The sequence below is a fragment of the Cibotium barometz genome, chromosome 21 (genome assembly GCF_041138505.1).
Source record: "Cibotium barometz isolate CiBa-2024 chromosome 21, ASM4113850v1, whole genome shotgun sequence".
Taxonomy (NCBI): Eukaryota; Viridiplantae; Streptophyta; class Polypodiopsida; order Cyatheales; family Cibotiaceae; genus Cibotium; species Cibotium barometz.
Genome location: NC_141066.1, coordinates 21116445 through 21129627, shown reverse-complemented (window position 1 = coordinate 21129627; position 13183 = coordinate 21116445). Strand labels below are relative to the sequence as shown.

Genomic DNA, 13183 nt, shown 5'->3' with positions numbered 1-13183 from the left:
GGGCCAATGGGGTTAATCCAAGGGTTCGAATAAGAAAAATGTAAGAATAAAAGAAAATCCACCAAAAATGAGTAAATTCTCACTTAAGATAAAGAGTTGACTACTAGTACTTATAAAAATGGAAATTTTGACACCTCAGGAGGGTGAGTGGAGCTCATGAAGGAGGCACCTAGAATCCTCATCATTTTCCCAATTTTTAATTCAAAAAAATGAGATATTTCATCTTTCCTCTTTAAAACTAGATCAAAAAATTGGGCCTAACTAGTCCAAAACTTGTCCAAATTGGATCAAACTGAAGCTGGAAGCCTCTATATCCCAGTTGGACTTGGTTGGTGGCCTCCCTCGCCTATAAATAGAACCCCATTCCTTTGTGAGGTCTAGGGAGCTCTCCATGAATCTCTCCGGCAGGAACAGAAGGGGGGTTTTCCATGCATCAGAGTCTCTTCCAATAGCCCACACGTTTACATACGCATGGGTTTTGGTTGGGATGAGGTAGCCCCATACGTGGGACTCTCTGATGGACTCGCGCGGCATCAACAACGGCAAGAACGGGTCTCCTTCACCACTGCGTGCAAGTAAGGTAGGTGACGGATGTCTATCTCTTGGACAAGGCGCTCCCTTCCAATCACAGAATCCAGCTCTTCTTTCAATTTTCTCATGGCTATGGGATTAGCAAGGAGCTCTGCCAGCGCCCACTCAAGGGTTGTCGACGCCATGTTCGTCCCTCCTATGAACATGTCCTGCAAGAAACCCCAACATCCATAATCAAATCTACAGTCCAATTATGAACTTGCTTAATCATTGCTTAATTGCTGCTGCTACCACCCTTGAATTGATCGTATTGTTTGCTACCAATAACACGGCCTTTGTGTTGTCGTCTGTGACCATTCTTCTGTTTTCTGCATCTGACGAGCAGACCGCCGACAATAGCACGTCTAATAAGTCGCACGCATTCACCCTTCTTTCATCGATCACCTCCTGAAGGACCGCTTTCACCCTTCGCTTGCAAGTCTTCATCTCCGTCACGTAGCCTTGCAGGTCCAACCCACCCAAGAAAGGGATGTAGTCCCCCACATTGAACACGCCCATCAGGCGCACCACCTGATTCATTAGAGCAACGATGTTGTGCGAACAGTCACCTTGCGAGCAGCTATTTAGAGCCGATAGCTTGGCGAACCTCTTCCCCAACACCATTCTGCAGATAATGTTGTTCGATGCGGCTAGCAGCTTCAGACGCAGAACGATGTGCTTTCCCGCTTGCAGTCGACGGCGGCTGTCGTCAGGAATCGCCCGTGCTTTCTAGGGGCGAGGAAGGTCTTTCCGGTTTGAGTTTGGAAGAACCGCCAAATTAGTCCCTTGCCCACACATTCGTGGGAAAGGCCCCGAGTGGGAAGTCTACCTTGTGCAAGAAGTTGCTACTTTCGCTACTAGCACTCCGGAGTTCAATGCGCAGAGAGGGCAGGGGTCTCACAGCTGGTATCAGAGCTTTGTTGAAAGAAAAGCTTAAGAGTCAAAGATAAATTTTGTCAAAAATTTATAATAAAATCCTAGAAAGGTGCATTCATATGTTGTATTTTCATTCAGATTAAGCAGCCTTCATTAGTGAAGACTTATAATTGATAAATTAGATTTTATAGATGGACACCTCGTACTTATCTGGTATCCCCGACCTTACCCAAAATCAAGATATGACTGCCTTTTCTTTTGAGCATATCCTCTCCTCCTCCAAGACTCAATCGAGCAGGGAAAGTCTTGCTAATCATTTCTAGGAGCTATATTTTTTGGACCCAGTGGAGAGACGATAGCATATGTAGTTCTCAGCACAATATGTCCACGCCTATTTGTACTAATTAGCCAGAGGCTGAGTCAAAACGTCTCTTTAGCTATGGTTTTGATGAGACTAGGGGTGGTTCGTGGTGTTATACTTTATCACCTCTCACCTCAAGATTTTAGAACCACTTGTCATATTTTCAGGCTTCTCAGCCATTTTATTTCGAGGAGTAGGATTGTAGCACCAATGGCGGTAAGGGCACAATTGCATCATGGCATGTCCAATGCGCAATATCACCACTTTATGCGTATGTAATTGAGACATTGACTTTTGGAGCCATGTTGCTCTATGTATATATTACAAACCTTATGAAAATAAAGACTGTTTTCAAAAATTCTAGTTGTCTAAGTGATTGTGAACACCAGATATTGAGTTTGAAGGAATAAGTTCTATTTTCTCAGGACGTATGTCGTGGATCTATAGTAGAATGATCACATTGTTTGAATGAATTATTTTTGAACTTCTTAAGTCTTAGAATCTCGAAATGAAGTCAAATAGAAAATTTAACGATGTATCGTTTTGGCATAATCATGAGACATGCGCAACGTGGTAGACATCCAGATCCTCACACGAATGAGGATGAGCTTGACCCTGATGTTCGTAAAGCTCTACACAGATCTCAGCCAGGTCCCTTCAAGGATGAAGGGGAACACTTAGGTGAGGCTGTAGAAAAGGACGAAGGATTTCGCCAAGGCCTTTGTTTTCAAGGTCTAGCACCCTCGTCTTTCAAAAGATTCCAAACCCCACGAAGTACTTCCAACTTTCCGCCTCCTAAGAGATAGCAAGGTCCTAATCCAAACCAAGAGATGGGAAGTTTCAGAATGGAAGGAAGGCCTTTTCCTCGAAATACATTTTTTGGAACTCTGGCTCTTTCCAGGATGCAAAAGGAAGAGCTTCGAAGTGAGAACATGTGTTTTGGCTGTCAAGGTTTTGGATACCAACTCAAGGATTGCCCAACTCCTTCTATGACAATGGGGCCAGGAAAGCCAAGGTCCTAGAGTGCCAAGACCGACCCCTTCGTATCAATCTACTCAAGGTCCCTCTCGCCAAAAGTAGGGCAACCCTAGAAGAATGCCAGCTCAGCCTGCAGCCTCAATGCAGAGTAGTCTCAAGTCCCCTTCCCAAAATTGGGGAAGCGAGAGAGAGGGAGTTCCATCCCAAAACAATAGTAGCAGCCAGAGCCGCCACACGATAGCTGATGTAGTGGAGGAAGAAAGAGGACAGATTTATGCCGCCATTGAACATCAAGGGTAGAATCATCAGTTCTCAGTTTTTCAGACTCCAGCAAAGCACAAGGGTAAGCACTTTAAGATTTTGATTGATTCAGGCAGTATGCATTCTTTTATTTCCCCAGGATGTTTACGTAAGTTAGTCCTATATCAGAAAACAAGGAAACCTATGCAAGTAGAATTGGCCAGTGGGAAGATTCTTTTCACACACCATGAGAGAGACCGTATTCAGCTTAATCTAGATGGAAATGTAACAGAATGCCAGTTCAGAGTCTTACCTTTGGGAATCTATGACGGAATCCTTGGAATGAATTGGCTCCATAAGAATCAGGCTGACATTCACTGTCACAATGGAACCATCTCCTTCCTCGACCTTCACGAGAATCAAGAAGGAACTAGAATTTTTGGATCCCTAGTTTTGCAATTAGTGAAAGCTTCTAAGTTGCTGAAGGGACTCAAAAAGAAGCAAGCTGTCAACGTCATTAAAATGAATCCAGTAGACAGAAAATCCAAGGCTAAGGAACCAAAGTGGTTAAGTGAGTACGCTGATGTATTCCCAAAAGAGCTGACTAAGATGCCTCCGCGACTCGTGAAGTAGATCATGAGATAGAGCTAACCCTCGGAGCTCATTGCCCGATAGCCCAGCGTGTATACAAGATGCCAGTCCCAGAAGCCATAGAACTTAAGGAGAAGTTAAATAATTGTTAGAGCAAGGATTCGTAAGACCCAGTGTTTCACCTTGGGGTGCGCTCATTCTCTTTCAGAAAAAGAAAGATGGAATGTTAAGACTTTGTATTGATTATAGAGGATTAAATCAATTGACAATCAAAAACAAATATCCTATCCCTAGGATTGATGAACTTTTGGATTGGTTAAGTGGAACCCAAGTGTTCACAAAGATAGATCTCAAATCTGGATATTACCAGATCAGAATTAAGGATCAAGATATTCCAAAGATAGCCATCAATACTTGCTATGGGCATTATGAATTTACAGTCATGCCGTTCGGATTAACAAATGCCCCAACAAATCGCCTCATGCAGGACATTCTCAGAGACTACTTGGATGAATTTGTTCTTATTTTCTTTGATGACATCCTGGTATACTCTAAGAATGCAACAGATCATGAAGATCATGTGTGTAAAGTCCTAGAGATCCTAAGAAGCACCAACTCTTTGCAAAAAAGAGCAAGTGCACTTTCTCTGCTGACCATGTCAAATACTTGGGATTTATAGTATCTAAGGATGGGATTTCTCCTAACCCTGCTAAAATCCAAGCAGTCATAGATCGGCCAGAGCCTAAAACAGTGAAAGAAGTCAAAGGATTTTTAGGATTAACCAAGTGGTATCAAATCTTTATACCCAGGTATGCTCAGATAAGCATCCCCTTTAACTAGCCTTCTCAAGAAGAGTACCCTATTTCATTGGACCGCTATGTGTCAGAGTGCTTTTGATAAGTTAAAGACAGCCTTAATAACCAACCCTATCCTTAAATTGCCAGATTTTCCCATACACCCTTTGAAGTAGTAACAGATCCAGTGGCTTCGCCCAGGAGGTACACTTATGCAGGAAGGTCATGCAGTAGCCTATGAATCCAGAAAACTCAAAACGCATGAGAGAAATTATGTTGTCCCCATGACTTAGAGTTACTCTCAGTAGTTTATGCTCTAAAGCTATGGGTGGAGACATTATCTCTTAGAACAGAGATTCACCTTGATGATGACAGATCATCAAAGTCTGAAGTGGATCTTCACCCAAAAGGATCTCAACATGCATCAAAGAAGGTGGATGTAGACCTTGCAGGAATTTGATTTTGAGATTAAGTACGAGGGCCAGGGAAGGAAAATGTGGTAGCAGATGCACTCAGTAGGAAAGCCTCCTTGCTTGCAATAACATTGGTGTCAAATCTGTTAATCAGTGAAGCAAGAGATAAGTTCATGAAGGACAAATTCTTTGCCCCTATTGCTACCCTATGAATGGAAGAAAGCAAGACTCCTTAGGAAATGAGTCGACTTCTTGGGTACAGATTGGACGAAGGATGCATGTATTACAATAATCAGCTATGCATTCCCAATGATGAGGGAACAAAGGAAAAAATTCTAAGAGAAGCCCATCATAGCCTGATGGCTGGACATCTAGGGTTCATAAGACATACATGTCTATAAAGAAGAGCTTCTTCTGGCCAGGTTTCAAAAAGGATGTACTTAATCATGTGCGCTAGTGTTTAATATGTCAAAGAGTCAAGGCACAAAGAGTTAAGATGCCAGGAAAGCTGCATCCCTTAGACATTCCACAGATGAAGTGGGAATGTGTCAGTATGTATTTTGTTACTGGACTACAATCAGTGCAATCAAGTTACAACTCCATTTTTGTGGTAGTTGATAGACTAACCAAGGTTGCCCATCTGATTCCAGTAAAAGAAACCTACACTGCAATGGATGTTGCCAGAGTCTTCCTCAAGGAGATTTTCAGGTTGCATGGCTTACCTTGAAGGATAGTGAGCGATAGAGATCCTAAATTCACGTCAAGGTTCTGGACTGTATTCTTTGAAGCAGTGGGAAATTTCTTGGATCTCAATACATCCTATCACCCCGAGACAGATGGCCAAACTGAAAGAGTGAATCAAGTAATAGAAGATATTCTTCGGTCATGCTGTGGCACAGAACCCAAGAAGTGGTTAAGCTGCTTACATCTAGTTGAGTTTGCTTATAACACCTCTTATCTCACTGAAGTATCGAGATGAGCCCATTCAAAGCTCTGTACGGACAAGATTACCTCACACCATTAACTTGGTCCAACCCATTGATTAGGGTCGAGATGTCCAGATAGATGCTAGATGATATGGAGTAGCAAATGATGCAGTCAATCTGCAAAGATATTAAGGCTGCCTAGGATAGACAAAAGCAGTATGCTGATAAGAAAATAACGGAGAGAGTGTTTGAAGAATAAGATATGGTCTTCATTCGTGTACGACCCAAGAGAAGTTCTCTATCTCTAGGGAAGTACAAAAAGCTATCTCCAAGGTACTATGGACCGTACGCCGTTACGAAGAAAATAGGAGATCTAGCCTATGAACTTATTCTGCCTCCCCATCTCAAGGTACATAATGTGTTCCATGTCAGTTTACTTAAAAAGTATGTACCCAGCCTGAGTCATGTGCTGGATGATGAGCAGTTAACTTATCCGACTCAAGATCAGATGGAACTCCAACCCAAAGAGATCCTAGATGTTCGGGAGAAGGCTCTAAGGAACAGAGTCCTTAGAGAGTTTTTGGTCAAGTGGAAGTTCTACCCTTTAGAGGACGCCACTTGGGAAAAAGAAGATCAACTGGTAAAGGACTACCCCCACTTTGTGAGATAAGGACATCTCGCATTTTTCAAGTGTCAGAGGATGTAAGGTTCCTCATCAGCCCCTCTTAAAGATGTATAAGTTCTCCTTTTAGTCCCTTGTGATCATCCCCTTTTTCAGAATAAAAGAAAACATTGTTTTCTCTTGTTTTTGCTCTAAAGAGAGATAATATAGTTTTGAGATATTTTTGGATACAAAGTTATCCTTTAAATTTAACATGAATTTTTCTAAAATAGAAGTTTAAAAAGAGTTTTCCAATATGCATTAGAAATTAATTGAATATTGGTATTGGACACCTTAGACTAAGGGTATCCATTTTCAAGAATTATGGATTAAGGTCCAAAGAGTGTTCTAATGGGCCAATGTGGTTAATCCAAGTGTTTCAATAAGAAAACTGTAATAATAAAAGAAAATCCACCAAAAATGAGTAAATTCTTACATAAGATGAAGAGTTGACTAGTATTGGTACTTAATAGTATAAAAATGGGAATTTTGACAACTCCGGAGGGTGAGTGGAGCTCATGAAGGAGGCACCTAGAATCCTCATCATTTTTCCAATTTTTAATTCAAAAAAATGAGATATTTCATCTCTCCTCTCTCCTCTTTCAAACTAGATCAAAAAGTGGGCTTAACTAGTCCAAAACTTGTCTAAATTGGATCAAACTGAAGCTGGAATCCTCTATATCCCAGTTGGACTTGGTTGGTGGCCTCCCTCACCTATAAATAGAACCCCATTTCTTTGTATTTTTATCTTAGTGTATTTACATGCTAGTGTAATTTTCATTGTAGTGTAATTCTAGTATCCCTCTACCTTGCCTCTCCATTAGTAAAGCTTTGGAGCTTCACTAATCCTCTTCTTCTCTTGGAGATTACCCTCTTCTTCTTGGTGGCCAACCCTCTTCTTTGAGGGCTACACTTCTCCTTAAAGAATCAAGCCAAAAACCAAGGGTAAGCGTAAAACAATGATGTTTTACTCTCTTCTTGGATGGTAATCTTCTTCCCAACCTCTCTACATGCGTGGGAGGCATTCTAACTCATGGTTTCTTCTTAAAACTATGCCCTTATTGATTTATGTTGTTTAAATGAATTAATGTTAATCTCTTATGCTTAAATGTATTGTTTTTTATTTATAATCACTCTTTTTGGAAAGAATACTCACTTTTGTCGTTAAATCCTTCTTGGAAGGATAGCCTTAATTCTAGTCTCATTTTCTTACCCAAAACTCTAAGCTTAACAAGCTAGAGATGGAGATTAAACATTTTTATGATTTTTAACCTACTTAAAATGAGATTAATTTATTTAAGCTTGTTTTTATGATAAGAAAATTCATATTTAAATCATTTTATGATGAAAGAGAGCTTTTCATTTTATGATGAAAGAGAGCTTAGGATAACATTCATGTATTTATTTTCATATGGAAGCTATATTTGGATATTTTTTAACAAACAAGATGCTTAAATGCAATTATGCTTATATTTTTGTTTAGGTTTATGCATAAAGAATTTTTATATTAAAAGAGGAAGTCTCAGCATATTTTTATGCAATCGTGTTTATTCATAAATTTAATAATGCAAAAAGAGAAATTTTCATGATATTCTATGCATAACATTTTAAATGCTAAAAGAAGGATTTTTGTTACATTTTTGAATATACATTTATAGTATGTATGCATAAATGTCTAAATGTTAAAAAGAGAAATTTCTATTATATTTTAAATAGGTATATTCATGGTATGTATATACATGAATATTTTTGTTTATCTCAAAAGAGTAATTTTCATCATATCTTTAAATAGGAATATGCATAATTAATTTTGGTATCAAAAAAAGAATGTTTCATCATATTTCTATGTAGATAGTTATGGCATGTTGATGCCTAGGTTCAAATGGAGAAGAGAATATTTCTATGTGAATATTTTAATAAAATGAGGTATGCATATTTATTAAAGGATCATTTAGAAAAAGAAATATCCTTGTTAGATTCCATTATTCACGAGTAGAGTTATTTATAGTTCTATTATATCCAAAGTAGAATGAATTTTCATATTACTAGATGTTTATCCTTACGATTAGAAATCATAGTTATTTTATGAGATAAATGGAGAAATATCTTTAGGAAATAAATCTAGGAATAAATTCAAGTAATTCTGTGCTAGACCATGACCACTTGAGAAACGTGGGTCAGTAAGATGCCTGCCCATCTCTTGAATTAAAAATTAAGCCAAGTTCCCATTTCTTCAGTACGAAGAAGGGATAACTGTCTAATTTAGATAATTTTTCCTAAGACCTAAAATCGTCTAGAAATAAGTTAGAAATTCATTTTAAAATTGTAATTGATGGATCACCCGAGATACAAGATTCATGATTTTCATTGGAAGTCTGGGTTTTGACAAAAGGGTCTTGTGGAACCAGTACTAGAGATGTTTTCTCATGAAATGGTTTTCGTGAGATGAAAGTAAACTCAATGGAAAAATCCTACTTGCATAGAAACTCTGTTTTTGTAAAGGTATCTTACGCCAGAATGCTAGAGGAAGCATTTGGTTTATTGTTAATCTAAGGAGAGTTTACATTGCAACAGCCCCGGCGGGGAGCCTGCCAAAGTCTTGACCAGCCTCGGTACAGTTAAAAATGGTGTGCTTCCAGTACGATGGGCGAGGGCCGACGAAGCGATCCCTGAGTGAAGTGCTAGGACACCTAAGGAGGATCCTAGAGGGTTCTAACTAGGCGAAGCACGGGCTCGCGGTTGCAAGGACACTCATGTGTATGTCGAGGGAGATCTTCATGGATTGACGAGAAATTTATTTAAGTGAACTGGAAACTATGAAATTGGATCTCGTTGGTTGACTAACTGGTCTTCAACGGGGAGAGTCCGGATGACACTTGTTTGTAAAACAATGGAACTGGAATATTGAGAATCATGATGGAAACACTGTGGTTTTATTCCAATTTTGTCTTAAGATAGTTGAATCTGCGAAAAGGCAATTTCCTATTGGGTGCGTAAGTGGTGTCTATTTTATATTTTTGCATGAGTGTCGGCTAGGGGGCTTGGGAACTCTTTTCCACAACTAGCACTCCGGAGTTCGATGCGCAGAGAGAAAGGGGGTCTCACATCTGGTATCAGAGCTTTGTTGAAAGCTTAAGAGTCAAAGATGAATTTTATCAAAAATTAATAATAAAATCCTAGAAAGGTGCATTCATATGTTGTATTTTCATTCAGATTAAGCTTCATTAATGAAGACTTATAATTGATAAATTGGATTTAATAGATGGACACCCCATACTTATCTGGTATCCCCGACCTTACCCAAAATCAGGATATGACTGCCTTTGCTTTTGAGCATATCCTCTCCTCTGCTAGGACTCGATCGAGCAAGGCGAGTCTTGCTAATCATTTCCAAGAGCTATATTTTTCGGACCCAATGGAGAGACGACAGCATATGTGGTTCTCAGCGCAATATGTTCACACTTGTTGTAAATCAACGACAGGGGCTGAGTCAAAACGTCTCATTGAGGAAGTCTGGGTTTTGAAAAAAAGGGTCTTGTGGAACCAGTACTAGAGATGTTTTCTCGTGAAATGGTTTTCGTGAGATGAAAGTAAACTTAATGGAAAAATCCTACTTACATAGAAACTCTGTTTTTGTTGTAAAGGACTGTCATACGCCAGAATGCTGCAGGAAGCATTTGGTTTATTGTTAATCTAAGGAGAGTTTACGTTGCAACAGCGGTGGGGAGTCATCGAAGGATGTCTCTCACGGCAAAGCCTGCCAAGGTCTTGACTAGCCTTGGTACGGTTAAAAATGGTGCGCTTCCGATACAATGAGCGAGGCCCGACGAAGCAGTCCCTGAGTGAAGTGCTAGGGCACCTAAGGAAGATCCTAAAGGGTTCTGACCAGGCAATGCACGGGCTCACAGTTGCAAGGACACCCATGCTTATGTCGAGGGAGATCTTCATGGATTAACGAGAAATTTATTTAAGTGAACTGAAAACTATGAAATTGGATCTCGTTAGTTGACTAACTGGTCACGAAGAGTCCGGATGACATTTGTTTGTAAAAACAATGGAACTGGAATATTGAGGATTATGATGGAAACTTTGTGGTTTTATTCCAATTTTGTCTTGAAGATAGTTGAATCTGAGAAAAGACAATTTCATATTGGGTGCGTAAGTGGTGTGTCTATTTATATTTTTGCATGAGTGCCAGCTAGGGGGCCTGGGAACTCTTTTCCCTAGTACTCGAGACAAAACACAACCAAATTTTTATAAAGAGGGATCCCACCAATATAGTGGTTGGGCGATTGGCTAACCCATGGGCTGGATCGGCGGTGGATTCCTACAATAAAGTTCAGTTAGATTCAAGTTACGATAGTTGAAGTAAGTCACAGGGTAATTCTTGTTCTATAGGAAAGAATCAACGATTGTGCCTCAGTTCAGGGGAAAAAAGCGATGATCTCTATGAACCAAGTGCAAGTCCCTCCTTGATTCGGCAATGTGACCCGTGGGTTTGGTCGAAATAAAAAGGCTAGTTAAGACTCTTTACCCCGTTAGATAAATTTTCGTTAGAAGATTTTCCTGGAGGAATCGCCCGTGCCTTCTAGGCGAGGAAAGTTTTTTCGATTTCGGTTTGGAAGGACCACCGGATTAGTCCCTTGCCCGAACATTCATGGGCAAGGCCCGAGTGGGAAGCTCTGACCTGCGCAAGAGGTTTCTACTTCTGCTGCTAGCACTCCGGAGTTCGATGCGCAAAGAGGGCAAGGGTCTCACAAGTATATCATGTTAGAACGAAGCATATTGAGGTGCATTATCACTTTGTGAGGGAGAAGGTTCTAGCAGGAGGTGTAGATTTGGTATATGTCAGCATAGAGGATCAAGTGGCTGACATCTTCACGAAGGCATTAGGCACAGAGAAGCTCCACAGGTTTAGGAGCTTACTTGGAGTGCAGTGTGTGGAGTTGAGCTCGAGAGGGGAGTGTTGAGACAACGAGCTCAACTAGTGCTATGGCGGACATTGATGACCCACCTGGGTGATAAATTTCACATCTACACCACTGGCATGGTTGGTGAAATTATGGGTGATATGCGGCCAGTGAGATGATAGGCTGTGTGATAGCCATTTTGGATTACTAGAGACTGGCATAGTTATAGCACCAACTCATTTAGTCGAGTTCACATTATGGACCAACCCCTGTATGTTGTAGTAGTTGAGTACTAACCCATATAGTGTATACTCTTATCTTTATGTTACATTGGTTGAGTAGAGAAGAAGAAGATAGAAGAAAATTCAGCTATCTACCTCTCTTGTGTCTTGCTCTCTTGTGTATGTGTGTGTTTGCTTGCTACGGTTTGAAGCTCTCCCTCTCCCCCACATTCTCTTTACATTAACAATCACAATGTTATCGTAGATTATATCCAAATGCATATAAGACTAGGATAGAATGCTCAAAGGGCATAATGAATCTTAATGTAATCATAGATTATATCCATATGAGAACATATTGAATGCATATAAGACCACAGTAGAAGGCTCAAAGGGCATAAAGATTTTGGCTCTCACAAGGGCTCCACCTTTTATTCTAAGAAGTGGCTTACCATATGGAATGCATATAAGACCAGAGTAGAAGGCTCAAAGGGCTTAAGGATTTTGGCTCACAAGGGTATCCCTATATCCTGGCAAATGTCAATTCAAAAATACCTAGATTCCTCAAATTCCCTAAATCCTCAACTCCCCTAATTCATTAGTCCCTAATCCCAAATAATAAGTACCTAAAACCAAATTACAAACCCTAATAGTTTTGTTTGAAACACTGAAGCAATAATCAAAGAATGTAGTAGAAGCTATGATCCTCAAAACCAAATTCCTAAACTTTCCCTTAAATCTAGCAACCCTCAAACTCATGCACGCAAACCCTAAGCAAGAAAATTCAAAATTAAAACCCTAAGCAAAGAAAAACAAAACTTGAAACCTTAAACTAAAGAAGCAAAAATAAAAAATGAACATTTTGAGGGAATTGAAAAAGGGACTAAGAATTGAGTATTTAGTGAGAGATTGAATTAGATTGATCCCTCATTTAAAGTGGGTGTCCAAGCCGATGTTGGAAGTGTGGTGTACATGTTTAGGCATGCCTATTAATTGCCCATCAATTCTAGAAGAGTAGAAAGATAGAGTAAGAGGTGGTGCATCTTGCATGTAACTTAGCTAGTCAAGAAATTACGATCCCTAATTTGTTGGTTTACTAAACGACTTCACAAGCATAGCTAAAAATGGCCTAATGTATATAGTGCTGCAACAACTATCTAATTAAAAATGAGTAGTAATGATGCCTTCCCTTTTTCCACGACTTTGTTAAATCAATGCAACAGGACGCTGTTGGTAAGTGGATCATGCATTGGCTACGAGGGGCCTTTTGTTGGGGGCACACCAGAGAGCAAGGGGCACATGTGAGAATCCATATGGTTTGGGGGACATCTATGAGAGAATATTTTGAAATGTCTGTTCCTTTGAACATGTCACAAGGAGTAACCTTTTTGTTTTTTTTTTTCCAGCACAGGGTACACCCCCAACAGTTCGTTCACCCTTTTGTGGAGTGAGGGGGAGGGGTGGCGAGAATTGAACCTATGCATCCGGAGAGGAAAAAGAGGGTGCCACCTTATCCACCCGGATATTGTCCCCACCCCCAAGAGTAACCAACCTTCTTTGGTAAAGTAATTGCCATATGTTTTGGGCGGACGTGCCCCGCCCAGGGCCTCATCCGACTTCCGAGTGTGAAAAAGGCTTAAAA

The 13183-nt window shown here is 40.2% G+C and overlaps 1 pseudogene; it reads right to left on the bottom strand.

Moving 5' to 3' along the window:
• Nucleotides 1-533: 533 nt before the first annotated feature.
• LOC147626948 (flavonoid 3'-monooxygenase CYP75B137 pseudogene) lies at nucleotides 534-1194 on the bottom strand (annotated as a pseudogene).
• Between the last annotated feature and the right edge of the window lie 11989 nt (nucleotides 1195-13183).